Source organism: Mixophyes fleayi, chromosome 1, assembly GCF_038048845.1.
Source record: "Mixophyes fleayi isolate aMixFle1 chromosome 1, aMixFle1.hap1, whole genome shotgun sequence".
Lineage (NCBI taxonomy): Eukaryota > Metazoa > Chordata > Amphibia > Anura > Limnodynastidae > Mixophyes > Mixophyes fleayi.
The window spans coordinates 149,376,936-149,398,949 of NC_134402.1; the positions used below are offsets into that span (position 1 = coordinate 149,376,936).

General features: G+C 41.2%; 1 long non-coding RNA gene across 2 annotated transcripts in view; it reads left to right on the top strand.

Annotated features, from left to right (window-relative positions):
• Positions 1 to 22,014, top strand: part of LOC142143642 (uncharacterized) — a 150,744-nt gene that overhangs the window by 88,298 nt on the left and 40,432 nt on the right. The window contains exon 3 of one of the 2 annotated variants that reach the window (XR_012689559.1): positions 12,684 to 12,775. The exons of the other annotated variant lie outside the window; for it this stretch is intronic. This is a non-coding gene — a long non-coding RNA (uncharacterized LOC142143642). Of the gene's footprint in view, positions 1 to 12,683; positions 12,776 to 22,014 lie in introns of those variants that run through there. 2 annotated transcript variants of the gene reach the window in all.

A 22,014-nucleotide genomic window follows, 5' to 3' on the forward strand; every position in this document is an offset into this window, starting at 1 on the left:
CACGCGGAAGTAAGCTGGTTCTCTGCCGTATCACTTGCTCCAGCTACAGGGCTAGTCTAAGTCTCTAAAACTAATTATGACGGCTGAGCGTGCATGATAAAACATGTGTTTGAAATCAGAAGCAACTGTAAAATTATATCTTTTGTACAGTAAACATTAAGAACAGCCTAATAATGGATTTTCATGAAGCAATCTTCTTTTAATTTACATGTTTTCTCATTAATGCCTATATTATCTACAGGTAACATTAATTGAATAGTTTTCTTTTTTCTGTGCGTTCTTTTGTGAGTTTATATTCTACCTACTTTATATGGACAAAAGTATAAGGATGCTTGACCATTACACCAACAGAGACTGTAATGATATTGTATTCAAATACATATTCTTTAATATGAGTTGGTCCCCCTTTTGCAGCGATAACAGCTTCCACTCTTCTTGGAAGGCTTTCCACAAGATGTTGGAGTGTTTCTGTGGGAATGTGTGTCCATTCATTCTGTAGAGTATTTGTGAGGTCAGGCATTGAGGTTGGACTAGAAGGCTTGGCTCACAATCTGCGTTCCAGTTCATTCCAAAGATGTTCGATGGGGTTGAGTTCAGGTCTCTGTGAGGGCAAGTCAAGTTCTTCCACACCAAACTCATCAAACCATGTCTTTGTAGTGCTTGCTTTGTTCACTGGGGCACAGTCTTGTTGGAATAGACAAGGGCCTTCCTCAAACTGATGCCACAAAGTTGGAAGCATAGCATTGTCCAAAATGACTTGGTATGCTGAAGCATTAAGATTTCCCTTCACTGGAGATAAGGGGCCTCAGCCAAACCCAGAAAAACAGCCCCATACCATTTTCCCTCCTCACCAAACTTCACAGTTGGCATAATGCAGTTAGGCAGGTAACGTTCTCTAAGCATCCGCCAAACCTAGACTCGCCTATCTGACTGACAAACAGAGAAGCGTGATTCATCACTCCACAGGACACTTTTCCACTGCGCCACAGACCAGTGTCGGTGTGCTTTACACAACTCCATCCGACGCTTGGCATTGGTCTTGGTGATGTGAGGCTTGCATGCAGCTGCTCAGCTATGGAAACCCATTCCATTAAGCTCCCGCTGCACAGCTTTTGTGCTTACATTAATGCCAGTGGAAAGTTGGAATTCTTCAGCTTTGGAATCAGCAGAGCATTGGCAATTTTTTACACACCATGCAACTTAGCAGTCTTTGACCCTGCTCTGGGATTTTACGTGGTCTTCCGTTTTGTGGCTGAGTTGCTGTTGTTCTTATACGCTTCCACTTAAATAATAATATCACTTATAGTTGACCATGGAATATCCAGCAGGGATGAAATTTCACAAACCGTCTTATTGCAAAGGTGGCATCCTATCACAGTACCACACTTGAAGTCACTGAGCTCTTCAGTATCACAAATGTTTGCAAATGGAGACTGCATAGCTAGATGCTTGATTTTATACACCTCCGGCAATGGGTCTGATTAAAAAATCAGAGATACAAAGAATAGCTTGAGTTGAATGACCTGGTATTGTATGCTCGCACTATTATGCTGAATTAAGATGAGGAGGATGATGATAAACGACTAAGTTTTGCGTGCAAAGCATGCTACAATCCCTATGAAACATAATGGCAGGGCATTGTCTGATAGGATGATCATTTTAGACAAGTAGATAGACGAAGGTGGGCTGCACCCAGAAGAAAAATGGCCCAGGATAAAGTCCACTTGATCGGGATGGACCAATCTGGCCATGGGGGGTCTCTGGGGCAAAGGTCAGAGGAGATATGTAAGCAAGACCTGATGACTTTAATTTAAGGCCAGTAATATGTCATTCTTATGGCATATGCACAAAGGCATTAATTTCTGGATACCATGATATGGTTGCCTTCTCTGTTACTCCAAATATTCTCTGTTTTAAAAGCACAACATAAAAACTACATGGGTTCTTTATCAGGGACTGGCAGTCAGACTTTAGCCCAGGGGTCGAAACCTGGCTCAGCTGCCTATTAGGAACATTTTAAAGAAAAATAAATGCATGAGGCCCAGTGACCCAGCCCAAGGTAGCCCACTATGGGACTGGCCCAGGGGATCATATGCCCCCTACCCTCCAGCCCAGCCAGCCACTGTTTTATACTTGGAGACTACTCAACGATGTACCATCAGCAGCCACAAGGCCACCATCTCCTTGGCTTGATCATACTGGTCAGTGGGTATGAAATGTTCTCCAATCAACCAGGGGTAGCCAGTGAACAGATTTAATTTTGTATTTAAAAACCCTATCAATGGCAAGTCCATGTGCAATCTGACCTTCGTCATCCCTTGGCAGATGAGGACTGGGATCACATTTTCAAAAATGTATATGTGATGTCAAAATGCATTAATCACTCGGAGATGCTAATTAAAATGATTTACAGACTATATTACACCCCAGTTAAGCTGCACAAAATTTGGCGCAAGGTACCTCAGACCTGTTGGAGGGAGTGCGGGGAAGATCTTTTCCACGTTTTTTGGATCTTCCCCCAAATGAATCCTTTGTGGGATGAAGTATTTGGTTTCTGACACAGACTGTCTTATGGATAGCGCCCATAGGGTCCTGCGGGCTTGTCCTGCAAACGGTCTACCTCCTCAAGACATTATTGTTTGCTTGCACTATTTCCACACTAGGGACTGTATCCTGACTGCCATTAGAGATCAATCTGTTCTCTCCATCCGGAATATGGATATCCATCTGTTTCAGGACCTTGTACCTTCCAAGATCCAAAAACGATGGGATCTACAACCTGTTACTAGGATCTTACGGCAACATAATATTCGGTAACGCTGGTGCTTCCCATTCCAGCTTCAGGTTTTCGCAGTCAACACCTCTCATATCATCAAAATGCTAGATTAAGGACGGGACTTACTGGCTAAACTGGCCATCCTCCCCATGAAGTCTGCCTCACAGTCTGGCTCTTCGAAGGCCCAACATTCAGTGCCCCCGCAGCCAGACTGGTCCCGTTCCTCCCGCCGCAAAACCCGAGATGCTACGTCAATCTCTCTCTAAACATCACCACCAGCTTTTTCAAGCTAACTTTCCACGCATTCTTGCTCAAGTCAAACTAGACCTCACCACATGGTCGCTATGATACATTTCTTGGATAGGCCGTATTAAAGCGGTCAAGATGAATATCCTCCCTAGACCTCTTTAACTCATCCAGAATCCCCTAGAGTCTGGGTCAATATTGAGGCTGAAGGTCTGGGAATGCTCTCTCCATCTATTCTCCTTTGGCACCCACGGGCTCGTTGCCCAAAACGTTCCCTGCTTCACCCAGTCATTTCACACACCCTGGCAGTCTGGGACTCATCTTCTCAAAAATATGGCCTCTCCTCCTACCCCTCTCCACTGATATCAATATTTAACTCACCAGAGATTTCCCCGGGTCTATCCCCCAAGGCGTTCTCTCCATGGCTCTCGAGGGGAGTTCGATATTTAAATGACCTAAAATCCATGGCAGCATTCCCTTTATTCTCTGACATCCAATCTCGACTGCACATTCCCTCAAAATACTTCTATCAATACCTGCAGCACCTTCACTTTCATCACACAGCTAATACTCGCCTTTCTTCCCGTCCTCTTACTACATTTTAAAATCTCTATCTCCGTCAATCCTCTATGAAAGGTCTCATTTCCATGCTATACTATGCAGTTGCGACCTTGAATGAAGAATGGTCGGAGATCCATGAGAAAACTGCCCCCAACTCAATCTGTGTTAAAATAAAAAACAATGCTTATAAGGTGTGTTGTAACGATGGTATTACGTTCCCTCCCGGCTCCACAGGATACTTACTCCCTGAATCTTTTGACCACTGTTGGTGGGGGTGCTCCCATGAAGGTACCTTCCTCCACATATGGTGGACCTGTCCCAAATTGACACGTTTCTGGGCTGAGGTTAAACAGCTGATCCAATCGGTACTTCACATAGACGTGCCTTTGTTCGCCGCATCTTAATGCTCTCCCCTCCGGTCACTATTTTACTGCATTTGGTCACTTTGCAATAGTGACCTCAGAAAAGATAGTAGAGCGATCTTCACAGGCTAGGCAGCTTTTCGTGACTGTTGTTCCTGTTGAAGATTTTTAATAAATACACACTATCTTTCAATCCTTCAATCCAATTCATGTTTAAAAAGCAGTCATTAATAAATAGGGGCCTAAGGAAGGCAGAAAACAGACAGTGTTGAATAAAGAGTGGTAGACTAGAGATAAGTGTAAAACAAAGAGTTGTAAGGTAGGTGATTTGTGCCATAGCTGATATATCTCTCCTCCAGATGGACAAGTTCGGTGCACTGATGACAGACGCAGTCTAACTTGACTTCACTTGCCTGAAGTTCATTTGTCAGATGGTTTGTGTTAAATAGAGAGGGTGGTGATGCCATCACTGTTAAACAGCAGCTGGATGTTGCATGGTACAGTATGGCAGGAATAGCAAAGCTGGCGTGCACATACAGGGGGTAACTCTAATGGCCAAGTGTGCCTAGGGTTGCTGCTCTGGTTTTGTTTTCCAAGGGTATTGCATTCATCTTTCTCTTTATATTTAAGGGTGTAAACAGTTGACGAAGAAATGGTTAGTGATACAAGCAAAAAAGAGCATTAGAAAAGGTAAGGCGTGAAGAGATGACAGAAGGCTGGTGTGCCATTTGAAAATCTAATGGCGCCAGGGGTACCATTGGGGCTAATGTGTAATTCAGAGTATGAGATAAATTTATTTTGGCTGCATATTCTTTGGCCTTCTTCTGGGAAGGTATTAGATTTGCTCCTCGGCATTTCAAAGACAGATGGATTACAAGGGTTTTTGCTGTCAAATATGTCCCTTGCTGTGCTGGAGGAAAAATGAGCGTTTATTTCCATTATAACAAGGTCCGCCAACTAAGCATGCAGATAGGATTTTTTTTTATCTAATTGTAACTAGTTGCCATTGATGTATAACTTAGTTTGGTTTGTCTGCCCATGGGCTGTTCATCTTGTATGCTTTATAGAAAGCTTTCTAGTGTGGATAATAAAGGAACAGACCGGGGTCAGTTCAGTTATTCATTATTTGGATGATTTTTCTGTTCATGAGAGTGTGGTCAGACATGTATGAGGGAGTGGAGTAGGTCAGGGCAGGGTTAGTTGCTTGAACTAAATTCTGGAGGTAATTGGGAACCAGTGTAGGGATTTGCAGAGTGGTACAGTAGAGGATGTGTCAGAAGTAGAGGAGTGGCTAGAAAGGTAGGAGATTTACCAGCAGAGAATAGTGCTGCAATGGCCAATGCAGTGTAGTGTGTCCAAGAGAGTGAGTTTTTTGTATCAAAAGTGGAAGAGAGGTCAACAAGGATGAATAAAGAGATGTGGACCTTCAACTTAGCTGTGAATTATTGGTCACTTTAGAGAAAGCAATCTTGGTGGAGTATAGAGGGTGTAATACCAAAAACAGGGGGTTGAGGAGGGAGTGAGTGGAGAGAAAGCCAGTCAGGCGGTTGCATACAAGCCGCTCAAGTAGTTTGTAAATAAAGGGGATGAGAGAAATGGGGTGATATTTGGAGAGAGAGGTAGAGTTGAGAAATGGTCTAGTGAGGATAGAAGAGATGTGTGCATGTTTCACGATAGAAGGGATAGTGGCAGTTGTTTCAGAGATTTGTTAGTGTGAGATAAGAAAGGTTAAGTTTTCCATGAACCAACAATGAACATGAACAAACTGCAGTTATTTGCTCCTGAAGATGTCAAAGACAGACCATTTACAGATGGGTTTTTGGCTTGGCTTTTTGCATTATCAGGCTGTAAAATGTGTCCATGGTGAGCTAGAAGAAGAATGAGTACTTATGACATTAAAAGAAGATCTGTGGTTAAGCATAATAATTGTTTATCACTAAGCTAGGTTTGTCAGGAGTTTGGTACAGATCACATTTCTTCCAAATAGATCTGCAACTGAAGGTGAAGAAATGATACAAGATTTCAATGTGAATGATAAGCTTAAATTAGATATTTGTGCCCAAATGGTAACTTATTTTACATGTGGAAAGTTGTTATTTGCTGTTAACATTTAAAGATGCACCCAAAATGCAAATATAAACATAAAAATAATATACATTTTTTTTTTGCTTAAGGAACATTATTATATTTGATACATATGCATGATGAGGCTGCATATAGTTGGCATGCATGCATCTGCATGTGGTGTGCATAATTTTGCTATGTTCGCATAAATCTGCATGTGCTTAAGGTATATATGGTTATAATGGTGTGGGTCTGCATGTGGTGGTCAGCTATGCTTTAAATTGGGGCTGTATAAAAAGAAGTCATAGAACCACGCAACATGCTAGATAATTAGGTCTGCTTTGCACAGTACCACAGGCAGCATGTACAGTATAGTGAGATGCATAAAATATTTCCTAAGCATTTTTCTTTTTGTGCTGTACACTAAGTGTTTCCTTTATTGGAAGTAATCATGGGCTAAAAGAAAGTGCTCTGTTCTTGATTACAGGATACACACTGCAATATACTGTGTATATATATATATATATATATATATATATATATATATATATATATATATATGTGTTTGTATATATATATGTACATATATATATATATATATATATGTAACATATATATATATATGTATATATGTGTAAAGATATATGTATATATATATATATATATATATATATATATGTGTATATGTGTGTGTATATATATATATATATATATATATATATAAAATTATGCATATCAATAGTTATGTTTAATAGCCAAGAAAACATTCCGTTTCCTAATAGTATCCATCTATCTATGTAAAATACACAAAACAATTCTCACATATATATTCATGTTGCCAATTTGGATAGCTGTAGCATATTCCTTGCAATTTCATTAGGGATAGGCAGATAATCCCTGAGCAACATTTAATGTTATTTGTTGTATTCAGTTGTGGTACTGTAGACAAGGACCATCTCTAAATGACAGCACAAGCATTAAAGAGATGTAATCCCTACCCTCTTAAGACCTCCAGCCCCTGAGCCTTCCATTTATTGAAATTGTCTGTTTCAATCCAGGTTAAAAACAGCACTGAGACTGCTTTTATAACAATTGTAAAACATCTAATGATTGTTTAAACTCGGCTTTGCTTAACAACGTCATAGCATACAAGGCATTACACATGGACATAAATCGTAGACATTCATGCAAAATCATACTTTCATGATGGAAATAAGTAATCTTCAAACATACACAATATCCCTGCTAATTACTTGAGGTTGAAAAGATTGAATTATACTGAAGATTGGAGCAGTGGAAATAATCTGATCTTTATTGCTTAGCATATGTATTAGTGTAACTTCTGATTAAGAGAAATGATGTGGTATGTTATTCACAGAAAACAAATTATTCTGAACTAAATCACTGATGTACAAACATGGAACAGGTTCAACCAATTTGTAACAAAACTGTAGCTTTTACTTACTAGCGTCTTATCTCCTTTTACATTGGAGGAATTACTGTCATTTCCTAATTTTGGATTACACCCCTGCAACCTCCAGCCGCAACCCCCGTTCTCTGGTCCTTGTGCTTTACTGGTAAGGGCTTTTAATTGCCTTTCAGCTAAGCATTTGATGACACATTGTTGTAGGACTTTTTTTCCTCCAAAAGACAATATACTTACAGTATTGTGAATTTAATGTTACTTATTATTATAGTTTATTTAGTACCAATCATATTATGGAGTGCTGTACAGAGAATATTTGTCATTCACATCAGTCCCTGCCCCATTGATGCTTATATTCTAAATTCTCCTCCCTATGGACTTGTTTGATAATTTATTAATGCATTCAATTACTCAAACTTAGGGATGGGACTAACACTGCATTATTCACTTTTATACCTACAGGTGCACACACTAAACTAGCCAACAGCATCTAAGTACACACAATAAAGGTAACATGAAAACGATAACTGTGATTTCGTACTCTGAGTCATAAAAAGTTGATGTAGCAACAGGTAGTATCAAATGCCACTATGATAATTGTAGCATGAATACAAGTAAGAAGAGGTAAGAAAAGGTCTGGACACCCCCTGGACCAAATCAGGACTCTGGACACCTAAACTAGATCTGGGGGTAAATGTATTACGGTCCGGTTTTTTCATCTCGCCGGAAATCGGCGAGTTTACAGCTAAAATTTAAAGCGGCGTTGGCTTGTAAAGGTAAGTTTGCCTTTACCCCCTGGACTCTCACAGGACATCTGGAACTGTTCAGGATGGCACTCTCCTCTCTGACAGCTTTCGCCCGGATAATGGCAGCTCTGTTTATGGCATCTTTTTCCCTGGCAATAACAGCTCTCTCTATGATTATAGCAGCTTGGTCTCTGCCACTGGCAGCTTGCTCTCTTCTAATCGCAGATCTTGCTCTTGAATTGACAGCTCTCTTTCTGATGCAGGCAATCCCCTTTGTGACTCTGACAGCTCTCTCTATTAGATTGACAGCTTTTCTCAAAGCATTCAGTCTTTCTATAATGATGGTGGTTCCTCTGGCTGTGGTCTTCTCTGCAATCTCTCCCTCCTTGGTGTTACTGGCAGACTCTCTTGCACTGGCTGCACTACCTCTAATTCCCAAGTGGGTTTCTCTTGAAAAACAGTGGTTCTACCCATAGCCATACCTTCTTCCTCTTTGCCCATAATCCTGCACTTCTCCTCAAGCACCAAACTCCTCTTTTCTGGCAGGCTCTGAAATCACTTCCCTTCTGGATCCTCAGGCATACTACGAGGTGTAGTTTACAGTTTCCAGATGAAGCCTTGTACTGCCCCAACTAGCAGCTCCTCCTACCCCCCATATCCACTCTCAGGACCCGATCTCCTCAAACAGGTGAGTGTTAGGTCTGAGTACTATTCCTCCACTCTATCCATCTCCCTGAACAGGTGAGTGCTTGGTCTGATTATTGCATTTACAAGTAGTTTTTCTATTGTTAACAGTTCCTCATTCAGTTTTTTAAATTATCTTTTCAGTCATCTTCCCAAATCATAGTAGTAGTGACCAAAATTCTATGTACACTAAAATGTTCTTGAATGTGATTATCAGCTCTCAAATGCTTGTTTTAGCCGCTAGCAATATATAGGATACTATTCGAAAAGTACCATATTTTCGGACCACAAGACACACTATTAAGATCCCAAAATTGGGATCTTATAGAAGTAGCACTGCATAGTTACTACTGCAGTGTTTCTTCCTTTTCTCACTATAGATTGCCTCCCCCTGCTTCCTGATTGTGAGAGTGTGGAAGCTGGGTCAGTAGTAGGAAAAGAAAGCAGCACTGCAATAGTAATTTTGCTGTGCTGTTGCTAGTTCACCACTCCTTTGTGACTTCCTGAAGCCTAGCAGCAAGTGACATTCAAGAGTTGTGATGCAGTATGCAGTATTGTGGCGTGCAAGAAACACTAAGGGGGAGATTTACAAAAGTGCAGTTTTACCAAACCTCATTTTTTTTGTGTTATGCATGGTTTGTAAACAGTGACATTTAATCACAGTATAGTTTGAGTCCACTCCAGACTAGTCCAAAATTCTAACTATGTAAAGCCTTTCCTATTAGATTCTTTTTAGATATTTTTTTTTATGATTTATCAATAGGTGGTGGTTCTCAGAATATAATAATTATATCAGGTCAAGATGAGAAGGAAAAGAATAGGTATTCAAATAGAGGGCACTCTACAGACAAAAGTTATTTTTAAAAAATGTAATTTTATTGATATGCATTAAAAGTATATACATAAGGCAAAATATAAAACAAATAGTGAAAAGTGAGACTATATGTGAATTTATGTTTTTAACAATTTGTGAAAGTACCGTATATACTCGAGTATAAGCCGACCCGAATATAAGCCGAGGCACCTAATTTTACCACAAAAACCTGGGAAAACTTATTGACTCGAGTATAAACCTAGGGTGGGAAATTTCAAAAATAAAAATATTGGGGGGTGGTTTCTATGCATTAGATAAATACATATACAGCTAGAACCATAACTGTGCGTATTGATAAGCACATATTCCCTGAAAGTACATTCCAACTTAGGCTCCCAAAATGTCTCCAAATGTACCAAAAATCATTAAATACCCACATCAGCCCACTGTCCCACTGGTGTAAATGCGTCCATATTTATAGGATGTACATGAGTTTGTGTATCAATGCGGCAATATCTGTGCTACAGAATATGCTGGAGCTATATAAATAAATAAATGTTCATATAATTCATGTTCCTGTTAAGTGCACTTTGCACGCTATTACCTGTGTCTAATGAGGAACATATCCACAGGATAGCAATGTACCCACATTCATAATTATAGGAATGTTTCTGAAAAAGAAATGAAAATATATAGATTTCCCAGAAGATTACAAAAGAAACATATGCATTTTCCCCCCCGCAACTAATTAAGGGGCTATGGGAGAGAGAGAGAGAGGGAGAGAGAGAGGGAGAAAGAAAGCGAGAGGGAAAGAATGAATGAATGAATGAGTATGCATGTATAAATAAGCCGAGAGGGGCTTTTTCAGCAAAAAAAAGTGTTGAAAAAGTCGGCTTATACACGAGTGTATACGGTATATATTATTTTATTATTTCTGTCATCAACTCCTTTCCTCAATGAGGATATGTAATTTAAAGTACATTCATGCATTTGTTGTGCATTGACCTATATGGTAAGCAGGGCGGGACTGGCCATCTGGCACTTCTGGCAAATGCCAGAAGGGCCGATCCGCATGTCCGCTGAGCAGCAGCACTCTGCGCGCTGCTCGGTGGACGGAGAGTCAGTGACTGCCGCCTATGCGAGTAATCACATTGGACGGCACCACGTGACAGGTGCCGTTCCATGTGATTACTCGCATAGGCGGCAGTCACTGATTGTCCGTTCGCTGACCAGCGCGCAGAGTGCTGCTGCTGCTGGATGTAAAAAGGTCTGTTTGTGTAAGTAATAGTGTGTCTGTGTGTGTAAGTAATAGTGTGGCTAACAGTGTTGCAAGCAAACAGTGGGACAAGCAAACCATGGGGCTATCAAACAGTGGGGTTAACAGTGGGGCAAACTGGGACAATCAAACAGTGGGGCAAATAAACAGTGGGGCAAACAAACAGTGAGGCAACAAACACCGGGGCTAACAAACACCGGGGCTAACAAACACTGGGGCAAACTGGGGCAAACAAACAGTGGGGCTAACAAACAGTGGGGCTAACAGTGGGGCAAACTGGGGAAAACAAACAGTGGGGCAAACAAACAGTGTAGCTAACAAACAGTGGGGCTAACAGTGGGGCAAACAAACAGTGGGGCTAACAGTGGGGCAAACTGGGGCAAACAAACAGTGGGACTTACAAACAGTGGGGCTAACAGTGGAGCAAACAGACAGTGGGGCTAACAGCGGGGCAAACTGGGGCAAACAAACAGTGGGGCAAACAAACAGTGGGGCAAACAAACAGTGGGGATAACAAACACTGGTGCAAACTGGGGCAAACAAACAGTGGGGCTAACAAACAGTGGGGCTAACAGTGGGGCTAACAAACAGTGGGGCTAACAGTGGGGCAAACTGGGGCAAACAAACAGTGGGGCTAACAGTGGGGCAAACTGGGGCAAACAAACAGTGGGGCAAACAAACAGTGGGGCTAAAAAACAGTGGGGCTAACAGTGGGGCAAACTGGGGCAAACACACAGTGGGGCTAACAAACAGTGGGGCAAACAAACAGTGGGGCAAACAAACACCGGGTCTAACAAACACCGGGGCTAACAAACACTGGGGCAAACTGGGGCAAACAAACAGTGGGGCTAACAGTGGGGCTAACAGTGGGGTAAACTGGGGCAAACAAACAGTGGGGCTAACAAACAGTGAGGCAAGCAAACAGTGGGGCTAACAAACAGTGGGGCTAACACACAATGGGGCTAACAAACAGTGGGGCAAACAAACAGTGGGGCTAACAGTGTGTCTGTGGAGCTAACAGTGTGTCTAATAGTGTGGCTGTGGGGCTAATAGAGTGGCTGTGGGGCTAATAGTGTGGTTGTGGGGCTAATAGTGTGTGTGGCTTATTGTGTGACTAATTTTGTGCATGTGTGGCCCCATGTTGCTATAGTGTGCGTGTGTGTTTGGCCATGTTCATATAGTGTGCGCTTGCGCAGTATTTTAACTATAGCGTGTGTGTGTGCGCGCACAGTATTTTAATAAAATATGTGGGGGAAGGGAGGATCTTAATATAGTGTGGGAGGTAGGCTATTTCATGGTGGAGTGTAAGTGGGGGCTAATTATTTAAGGTGAGGTGAAAGAACCTTTAATTTAATGCTGGGGTGGTTTAGGGCTATCAATTGAATATGGGACTGATTTTGGGGAGGAGGACTCCTTATTAAATGTGAATATGAATTATTTGTTGTCGATGGTTGTGGAAAATGGCTATTTTTATTAAACTTTAATGCTATTTAATTTATTGCTGGAACTGTTTGGAGGGAGGGAAATATGTTTTGAGTAAATGGGTATACTGTTAATTTAATGTTGGGGCTGGTTGGAGGGAAATAGGTCTACTTATTAAATGTGAATATTATTAATATTGTGGGGACTGGAGGGAGGGCTAATTATAAAACGTGAGTGCTATTGTTTTAACACCGAGGCTGGTTGGAGTTTTCTAAATCTCATGTACACATTTTTTTTTCAAAATAGGGCATCCAATATTTCAGGATCAAGACAAGAATGAACTGAGCTAAAGAAACCAGGTGCTACAAGTGGTGAAAGTGACCAAGACAGGTAGGAGAGAGCAGGACAGTCTGCTAACTGTCCTGAATCTGGTGGGGCAGTCCAGAATTTGGGTGACTGTCTCCCTTAGTCAGGATTTGGTCCGACTGCAAGGACAGTTGGGAGGTATGTCCCGCTTCACAACGTACTGCTTGTGAAGGCAGAGCTGTGTGCTTCTAACAGTAGTGCCTGTGTATTTGTTTAAAATGATAACAATGTTAGGGACCCTGCTGTCTTAAATACCTTGGGCCTTAATCCACCTCTGGTTAGGGGAAGGGAACTGATAGCTGCTCCCAGTTCCCGGACAGAACACAGACTGCAGAGCAAGCCGAGGAGCTCTAAGTATCACAAGATTTGGTAATCTCGTGAGACAAAGAGCTTCCCTGCTCACTCTACAGGAAGTTCCCACCCTTATGGATGTCAGCAGCACCAGAAACATAGATAAGTACAGTGGGCTGGGGGTGTCATAATTTGCCTGGGGGGATGGCGTGATGTGGCTGGAAGGGCGTGATAAATGTAATGTATTATTATAATGTATGTATCAATGCCCCATGTTGGCCACACCCACAACACAATGAGGTCACGCCCTGTTCGGCGCTGCATATTTTCTTTCCAGCTGGAACTGAGGCGGGCCTGTGTACTTTAAATGCCAGGGCTGATTTTTAGTCCCAGTCCGGCCCTGATGGTAAGAATCATAAATCATAATACACACAGGAGTATATAGCTCTTACATCCAAGTAAGTATTTCCTAGTTTGTATTTTAGGAATCATATAGTTCATATACATGTGGCTTGAAAACAGTTCCAGATTCAAGATGTAAACTTAACTAGAATAGTGTATGTAACCGTGTATTGATTTTTACAAAGAATTTCCAATTTATTATAAGATATATGATGTCATACATGCATGTCTATTATCTATTTTGTCACTTATTCATCTTGTGGTGAGAAACACTATGGCATGTCAGATCTGTTTATTTTATTATAGACTTTATTGCTGCATATGTTGTTCATAGGAATATTTATTCATCTGGTAATGCTACTTGGTTTATTTGTTATACATGTTCTCTATAGTTTGTTGATGGACTCCTAATTTTGCATGCATAGATTCCCAAAGTCTTCCCCCCCCCCCCTCTCAACAGCTGGTGCCATTGATGTTTTATAGTAGGTCTTATGATCTTAAAAGCTGAAGTTTTAGCCGTCATACAAAGTGTATAAATGGCTGTGTGTTTGTGAATCAGAAAGATATATCAATATATGGTCTCTTATAAACCACCATTAGAAATTGGTGATAAGAGGTTAGATGCTGACCGACTGTAGCATAAAACAGTGTGACCTACCTATATCCTACACACGTTTAGCTGTTCTTGCTTTATCAATCCTTGATGAAGTGGTAAGCTAAACCTTTCCGCTGTGAGACAAATTTCATCGGGACAACTGCCATAATGATATAGTTTAGTAATTTAGGGCGATAAGTGTAGATAAAAAAAATCATCTTTATCACCGAAGAAAGGGGCCTATTGGTATTGACAGGCCCCTAAAAGAGAGAGATACTGAAATAGGGAGAAACTTAGGGTTATATATATATTACAGGGCAAAGAGCCCTTTTGGAAGCCCAAAAGTGTGTTTTGCCTACCATGTTGTTTAGATGTGGAGATCTAAAGTACCTATAGTGGGATGAAAGGCGCTGGCAATTAACATAGATTTTGTCATCAGACATAAACCCATTGTTGGAATCTTGGATCTGATACCCAATTGCACAGATCGGGAGTTAATTTAAGGACATTCATTAGTGCTGTGGCCACAGCGGTTCTGAGTTCCCCTACATCCCGGAAAGATTGCATGGTTTACATTGGGGAACACCGTTTACCAGTGGAGTATTAGAGGGGGACGATAATCTCCACTTCTAAACAACATGGTATGAAGTATGGGACAAGATTGTAGATCCTGCACCCAGGGCCGGATTTCCCGCTAGGCAACCTAGGCACCTGCCTAGGGCCTAGCGGCTCTCTGGGGGCCCAGATGGGGGGGACAAAACATAAAAAAATTATAATCGCGCTCACGAAGCAGGTCCTCAGTGATGGAACAATGCCGATTCGTGGGAGAGAGACGGCGTGCGTTCCACAGTGGAACGCACGTCACTTCCGGATGGTGTCACATAGCTTACCCTTCTACTTTACTATAGGAGTATATGCTGTGTTAAAAAAATATAGTGCTATGGATTGTTTCAGGGAGGCGGGGGGGCATGTGGGGGGCTGGGAGGGGGGGCATGCGGGGCTGGGGGGCGCGTGTGCGGGGCTGGGGGGGGGGGCAAACCAATATCTTGCTTAGGGCCCCATGAGGTGTAAATCCGGCTCTGCCTGCACCACCAGGAATTAAAGAGATAATAATTTACCTTTACACACAATTATTCAGCTTTTCATAATTTATTCTCAATTCTTTTTGCCATCTGCTTATTAACATCATCCGGGTATGTGTACACATAATATTAACATTTATGTCATAAATCCTGGGGTCCGGACTAGCCTATCAATATATTTAATTTTTAACAGATCACAGTCAGGTGGTACAGTTTGAAGTAATGGTTATTCTACTGGAGGATTCTTACCGATAGACCTGCAATATGCAGGTAATATGTCAAATTACAATGGTTCAAGAGTGATTTGTTACAGAAACATGCCTGTACATAGACACTGATTCTTGATTTACTTAATTTCAGATCTGTGTGAGGATTGGAAATTGAGCCTGTTTACGACCATCGCCTTTACTGTATAATATTTTACACTGCTTTTAGACGTAGTCTATCCTGATTGTCAGTAGTTAGACTAGGGTCAGTTTTATGAGTTTTCTATTTGTTTAATCTACTGCTGTGTTTGGGCAGATTCTGTATTTTAAATTTTATTTATACCAATTATATTATTTTAAATACTATTCAAAACAACAGATTGGTGCTATATTTAGAGAGTGCTTCATTGTCGGTTGTGCGCTGGGAAATTCTCCATGATTATTATGTTGGGTTTTTTCTAGAGAATTGGGTTTGCCCTAGTTCCAAGCAGCACATAGAATCAAACTCTGGGTAGTGTACTGATTTTCTTGTTCAGGTATAATTTCTGCTAGTTAGCTTGGGCACAATGCCCGTAGCACAAGTCGGGCACTAAGCCCGTGGGCAAATAGTGGGCACAAGGCCCGGCGCAATTAGGATTTGAATTAGGGAATTAAGTCATAAAGCCTTTGGGCCCACATTTCTTTGTGAAGTAGAGCACAAGGCCATTTGTTTAGTAGGGCACTAGGCCCTTTGTTTAGCAGGGCACAAGGCCCTTTGTTTAGCAGGGCATTAGGCCTCCTAGTTTAGTAGGGCACTAGGCCCTATGTGAAGCAGGGCACAATGCCCTTTGTTTAGTAGGGTACTAGGCCCTTTGTTTAGCTGGGCACTATGCCCTTTGTGTAGTAGGGCGTCAGGCCCCTTGGTTAGTTGGGTACTAGGCCATCTTGGAAAAGAGGCCTGAGTACCAGACAGGCATTATGCCTGAGCCAATAGTAGGCTTTACAGCTTGAGGGAGTAGGGTCCAGGTCATTAGCCTGTGGGTTTGAAGTGGCATTAGGCCAGGAACCGTAGGTAAAACGCCCAATTGTGAGACTGTGGGCAGTCTGTGCCCATTGTATGTATAGGTAATCATTGTGTGAAGACTCCGTATTGTAAAGTGTGGTGGCCCGTGAACATTTGTGAGGTGGTTGCTTGCAGATAATACACTGTACTGCATACTACTGTATTGTACCCAACTGTATATTCCCTTAAGTATTTTCCCCTGTAGGATCCAGAAATCAGGCCCCCATTAAAGGTATGTTTTTATTATCCAATATGTTTGCATTCTGTGATTTGTGTGCCTTGGAACCGAGGGGTGAGTTAGAGTAGTGCACTACACTCAGTAAATATTTAGTGTTGGAGTTGGACAGCAGCCGCTCACGTAGACTGTTAATAGGTTTTGGCGCTGCTTGGTTGCTGTTATTGTCAGGTTGTAGAGTATGCAATTGTGTGAGGCACACTAGAGCTAGGGAGCTAGTTCTGAGGGGTTGGGGGTTGTCGTGTTGCCCCTGTCCCTAGGTTCCAAGTGGCAGCATGCAGACTTCTATCAAGAAGAGACGGACGTTTTTTCCCTGGAGAGTATCATTCTACATTTTTGTCTCTTCCTTGGTAGGGCTCTCACCCATACCACGGTGAGTAGGGTATACGGGCAGGATTTTTCCCTATTTCAAATATCCGTAGCCCCATGCCCAGGCTCAAGCAAATCGAAGATTCAGCAAGCGGGTTAGAGTGAAGAGTCTCTACTCCTGGCCCAAACCTCGTTCACCTCTCTTTCTCTTCCTCCAACTGTATTCCTGCCTCCCAATAAATCATTTGCTTTATTGCCCAGACCCCGGTGGTGTGGAGAGTGGTTGTAGTGGGAAGGTGCGGATGGTAGGTGTTCCCTTTGCGAATAAGGTAGGACATCTGTGTGCATCAGTCATTGCCACACAGGTGTTACAAAGCAAGTGTAGTGGTAGTTGCCTGTATCTATACACCTGTAATAAGGGACTTTTGAATCTGGCACTAGTCAATACGGTTGGCTTAAGGGTGAGTTTATTGTAAATATTGACCAATTCTAATTAACGTATAAGTCACACTTGCATAACATATTCTTCTGCATTCTCTTAAGACATCTGTGCATGATTTTTCTAAACAAATCAGCAGCATATTGGCTTAAAACCGAAATGCTGTGTATCCGAGTCATTAACAGCAAGTTCAATTAAATTAGTGTAAACTTCCTGAGTGGTGGCCATGGAAAATAAGCGAACAGGCATTATTTGTGTAGCAAACAAGAAATGGTTTCTACAGTATTCTTCTGATTGATTGAAAGGCAAGTACAGAGATGGTATAATTAGATTAAGTAAATATGAACTTTTGTTATAATAGGGAAATGCAAAACATCACCAATGCATAATAGTGATCAAAAATAGCAAAAATATAAGCAAAACAATGGCATATAAATAGTAGTGGATCAATCAATGCCATAATTTAGAAGTAATAAGCTACTATAATACTATATTACAATGGATATACAGGTATTCTGTCATGTTTTCCTATATAATAGTAATTAATTATATGTAATAATATTTGCTAATCCACATAGAAAATATTTCAATATTCTGTTCCAACCAAGCTGTAGTTAGATCATTGTATACAAGCATTTGGGCAGTGTAAAATTGCTTGATGTATCTACTTGAAATAGTAGTTAAAGTAGGTTTGTAGTTTAATCATTATGTAAAATCATTTTGGGAAAATATGAAGTCAATTTTTGGTTTTGGAAATTATATTTGAGTGCTGTAGTAAATAGAGCACTTACTTTAATGTATAGCAGGTGCAGCGTGTGTGGTTATGTTGCAAAAATGTGTTGTTCTGTCCCCCAGCTGAGATGGCATTAGCAATCGTAGGGTAGATGGTTATAGCATTCACTGGATAGGAGGAGTCTTTGATAAATAGGAAAAGTGCCTAAATCTAGCGGAAAAACTCCAGTTTTCACAGGTTTTTGTTCCTATTGATATATAGATCCCGTCTCAGTCACACTAATTCTAGGCAGGAAAACTAGTTGAAGGGGGTGTCGGTTTATCTAAAAGTTTTTTTGAACACTAAATTTTCCTTTAATAATTTAAAATGGTGGTTAGTAACTGAAATGTAATTAACATATGTACTATATGCAAATTGTGTATTGTGACTCTTTCTGCATTAGACAACTCTGGGGTACAGACTATATTCTATAGTAGATGTAGTGAAAACACAATTCTAATGCATTTACATTTTTACATTCATAGTTGTAATCTTGCGATATTAATAGAACAACCCAAAGGATTTCTTGAGTTTTCTTGATCAGCTGGACTCACATTTATTGAGATTTTTACTTAGCAGCCATGAAACATGTATCTTAATTTAATCCAATTCAGTCACCTGGTGTGTACATTTTTTGTATTGTTCTTATTATTAAAAAAGGGTCTATGGGGCACATTTATCAACACTCGCAAAATATGAAAAATAGTTTTCAATCCTTATCGCATTGATAAGGATTGAACTATTTCTCATATTTATTAAAAAAGCAACACAGGAATAGCAGTTACGAAAAACTGCTGTTCCTGTGAAGTGGAAAACATAGTCACCACTGCCTCTTCGTTCCCGAAGCAGTATGCGGTCAACGGGGCTCCTCTTCTCACTTCAGTGCGCATGCGCCTAGTGAAAACCTCGGGCATGCGCACAAACATCTCTGCTCTCTCTCGGCAATTATAGTTGCAGAGAGAGAGAAAGCGGTGAGTGACAGGGAGGGATCATGTGATCCCTCCACACATGCGCTGTACAGCTCTGCTCTTCGGAGCAGAGCTGACAGCACTGAAACTTTTAATTTATGATAATGTACGCCATTAACATGATTGAAAAGTTAATTTAATTTATTGTTAAATAGCGTTACTAAGCACTCCCCATACACTATTTTGGGGAGTGCTCAGTAAAACGATAAGAGATGCAAAGCAGCAGATATCTATGATATCTGCTGCGATGCTACAATCATAAATAGCAATTTAGTGTTCAATCCCTGAAAACAACATTAGCTCAATGCCTCTCAAAGTAATAAATTATTTATTTATCTACTTGCGCGCCCGGGTAATGCGGCACTGTCTGCAGGGAGCGTCCCGACAATTGTCCTGGCAACAGTCGGGACGGAAGAGGTAATGACGACTAGGACGCTGCTGGCGCTGGAGCAGAGAGTCGCAGCAGGTGAGTGCACCGCCACGGCTCGTGACACCAAAATATCATTAATTCCCTTTTCCACTAATTCCCGGGACAGATCCCGAAACATTATAGGTACATTTGGGGACACATCCTAATCACTGCCAGATCGGCAATAGCCGCAATAGCCCAAATATGAAAAAAATCTTCCCTTCCCACTATCAAAAAAATTATCAACAAAATCCAGCTTAGCTTTCAAAAGGAGACGACAGGAATCCCCTGCTCCAACAGCCTCTTTCTCTGGCATAATTGCCATGAGTTTGTTACAGAGAGAGAGGGCTTCCTGCTTCTCTATCTGCCAGATTCTGTGGCAACCCAACTGCTAAGATTGATAGAATTTTTTCCCCTTCTTTATTCATTTGCATTGCCATGGTAGTGGTCTGTCAGTGAGTATACTATGCTGTATTGTTGCAATCAGTCTTTTGAATATTTTGTATTATCTGATCCCCACTATGAATCCCTTCCCTTTCCCCTTTTTTTCCTTTGTACCCCCTACCCCCATGTCCTCAAACCCTTCTAATAAAAACTAGGGATGATCGGACTCGGATTCTGGCAATCCGAACCCCCCCGAACAGTGCGGATCTGAGCCCGATCCGAGCACTGTTCTGGTATTCCCGCCGATGGCCAAACTGAAAACGAGGCTGAACGTCAGGATCCCGCCATCGGATCTCGCGAGATCCGGATTCTTTATATTCCCCGCTTGCCACCGCCATCTTCACTCAGGCATTGATCAGGGAAGAGGGAGGGTGTGTTAGGTGGTCCTCTGCCCTGCTCTTTCTCGTGCTGTGCTGTGTTGTGCTGTGTCCTGCTCAGTCCAGTGGTGCTGTGTCCTGTGCTCTGTCCTGCTGAGTCCAGTGGTGCTGTGTCCTGTGCAATCTATAACTACGTTCACTGTTCCTGCAGTATTAAAAAATAGGTACTGCAATCTCAAACTACGTTCACTGTTCCTGCAGTACAAAAAAATAGGTACTGCAATCTCAAACTACGTTCACTGTTCCTGCAGTATTAAAAAATAGTACTGCAATCTCAAACTACGTTCACTGTTCCTGCAGTACAAAAAAATAGGTACTGCAATCTCAAACTACGTTCACTGTTCCTGCAGTACAAAAAAATAGGTACTGCAATCTCAAACTACGTTCACTGTTCCTGCAGTACTAAAAAATAGGTACTGCAATTTCAAACTACGTTCACTGTTCCTGCAGTATTATAAAATAGGTACTGCAATCTCGAACTACGTTCACTGTTCCTGCAGTACCAAAAAATAGGTACTGCAATCTCAAACTACGTTCACTGTTCCTGCAGTATCAAAAAATAGGTACTGCAATCTCAAACTACGTTCACTGTTCCTGCAGTAGAAAAAAATAGGTACTGCAATCTCAAACTACGTTCACTGTTCCTGCAGTATTAAAAAATAGTACTGCAATCTCAAACTACGTTCACTGTTCCTGCAGTACAAAAAAATAGGTACTGCAATCTCAAACTACGTTCACTGTTCCTGCAGTACAAAAAAATAGGTACTGCAATTTCAAACTACGTTCACTGTTCCTGCAGTATTATAAAATAGGTACTGCAATCTCAAACTACGTTCACTGTTCCTGCAGTACCAAAAAATAGGTACTGCAATCTCAAACTACGTTCACTGTTCCTGCAGTATCAAAAAATAGGTACTGCAATCTCAAACTACGTTCACTGTTCCTGCAGTACAAAAAAATAGGTACTGCAATCTCAAACTACGTTCACTGTTCCTGCAGTATTAAAAAATAGTACTGCAATCTCAAACTACGTTCACTGTTCCTGCAGTACAAAAAAATAGGTACTGCAATCTCAAACTACGTTCACTGTTCCTGCAGTACAAAAAAATAGGTACTGCAATTTCAAACTACGTTCACTGTTCCTGCAGTATTATAAAATAGGTACTGCAATCTCAAACTACGTTCACTGTTCCTGCAGTACCAAAAAATAGGTACTGCAATCTCAAACTACGTTCACTGTTCCTGCAGTACAAAAAAATAGGTACTGCAATCTCAAACTACGTTCACTGTTCCTGCAGTACAAAGAAATAGGTACTGCAATTTCAAACTACGTTCACTGTTCCTGCAGTATTATAAAATAGGTACTGCAATCTCAAACTACGTTCACTGTTCCTGCAGTACCAAAAAATAGGTACTGCAATCTCAAACTACGTTCACTGTTCCTGCAGTACAAAAAAATATGTACTGCAATCTCAAACTGCGTTCACTGTTCCTGCAGTATCAAAAAATAGGTACTGCAATCTCAAACTACGTTCACTGTTCCTGCAGTATTAAAAAATAGGTACTGCAATCTCAAACTACGTTCACTGTTCCTGCAGTACAAAAAAATAGGTACTGCTGTATAACTCCAGTCCAGTGGTACTCTCCTGTGCCGCATATGATTTTTAAAGGCTTTGCCGAGTGTGTGTGGTTTAGGGGTA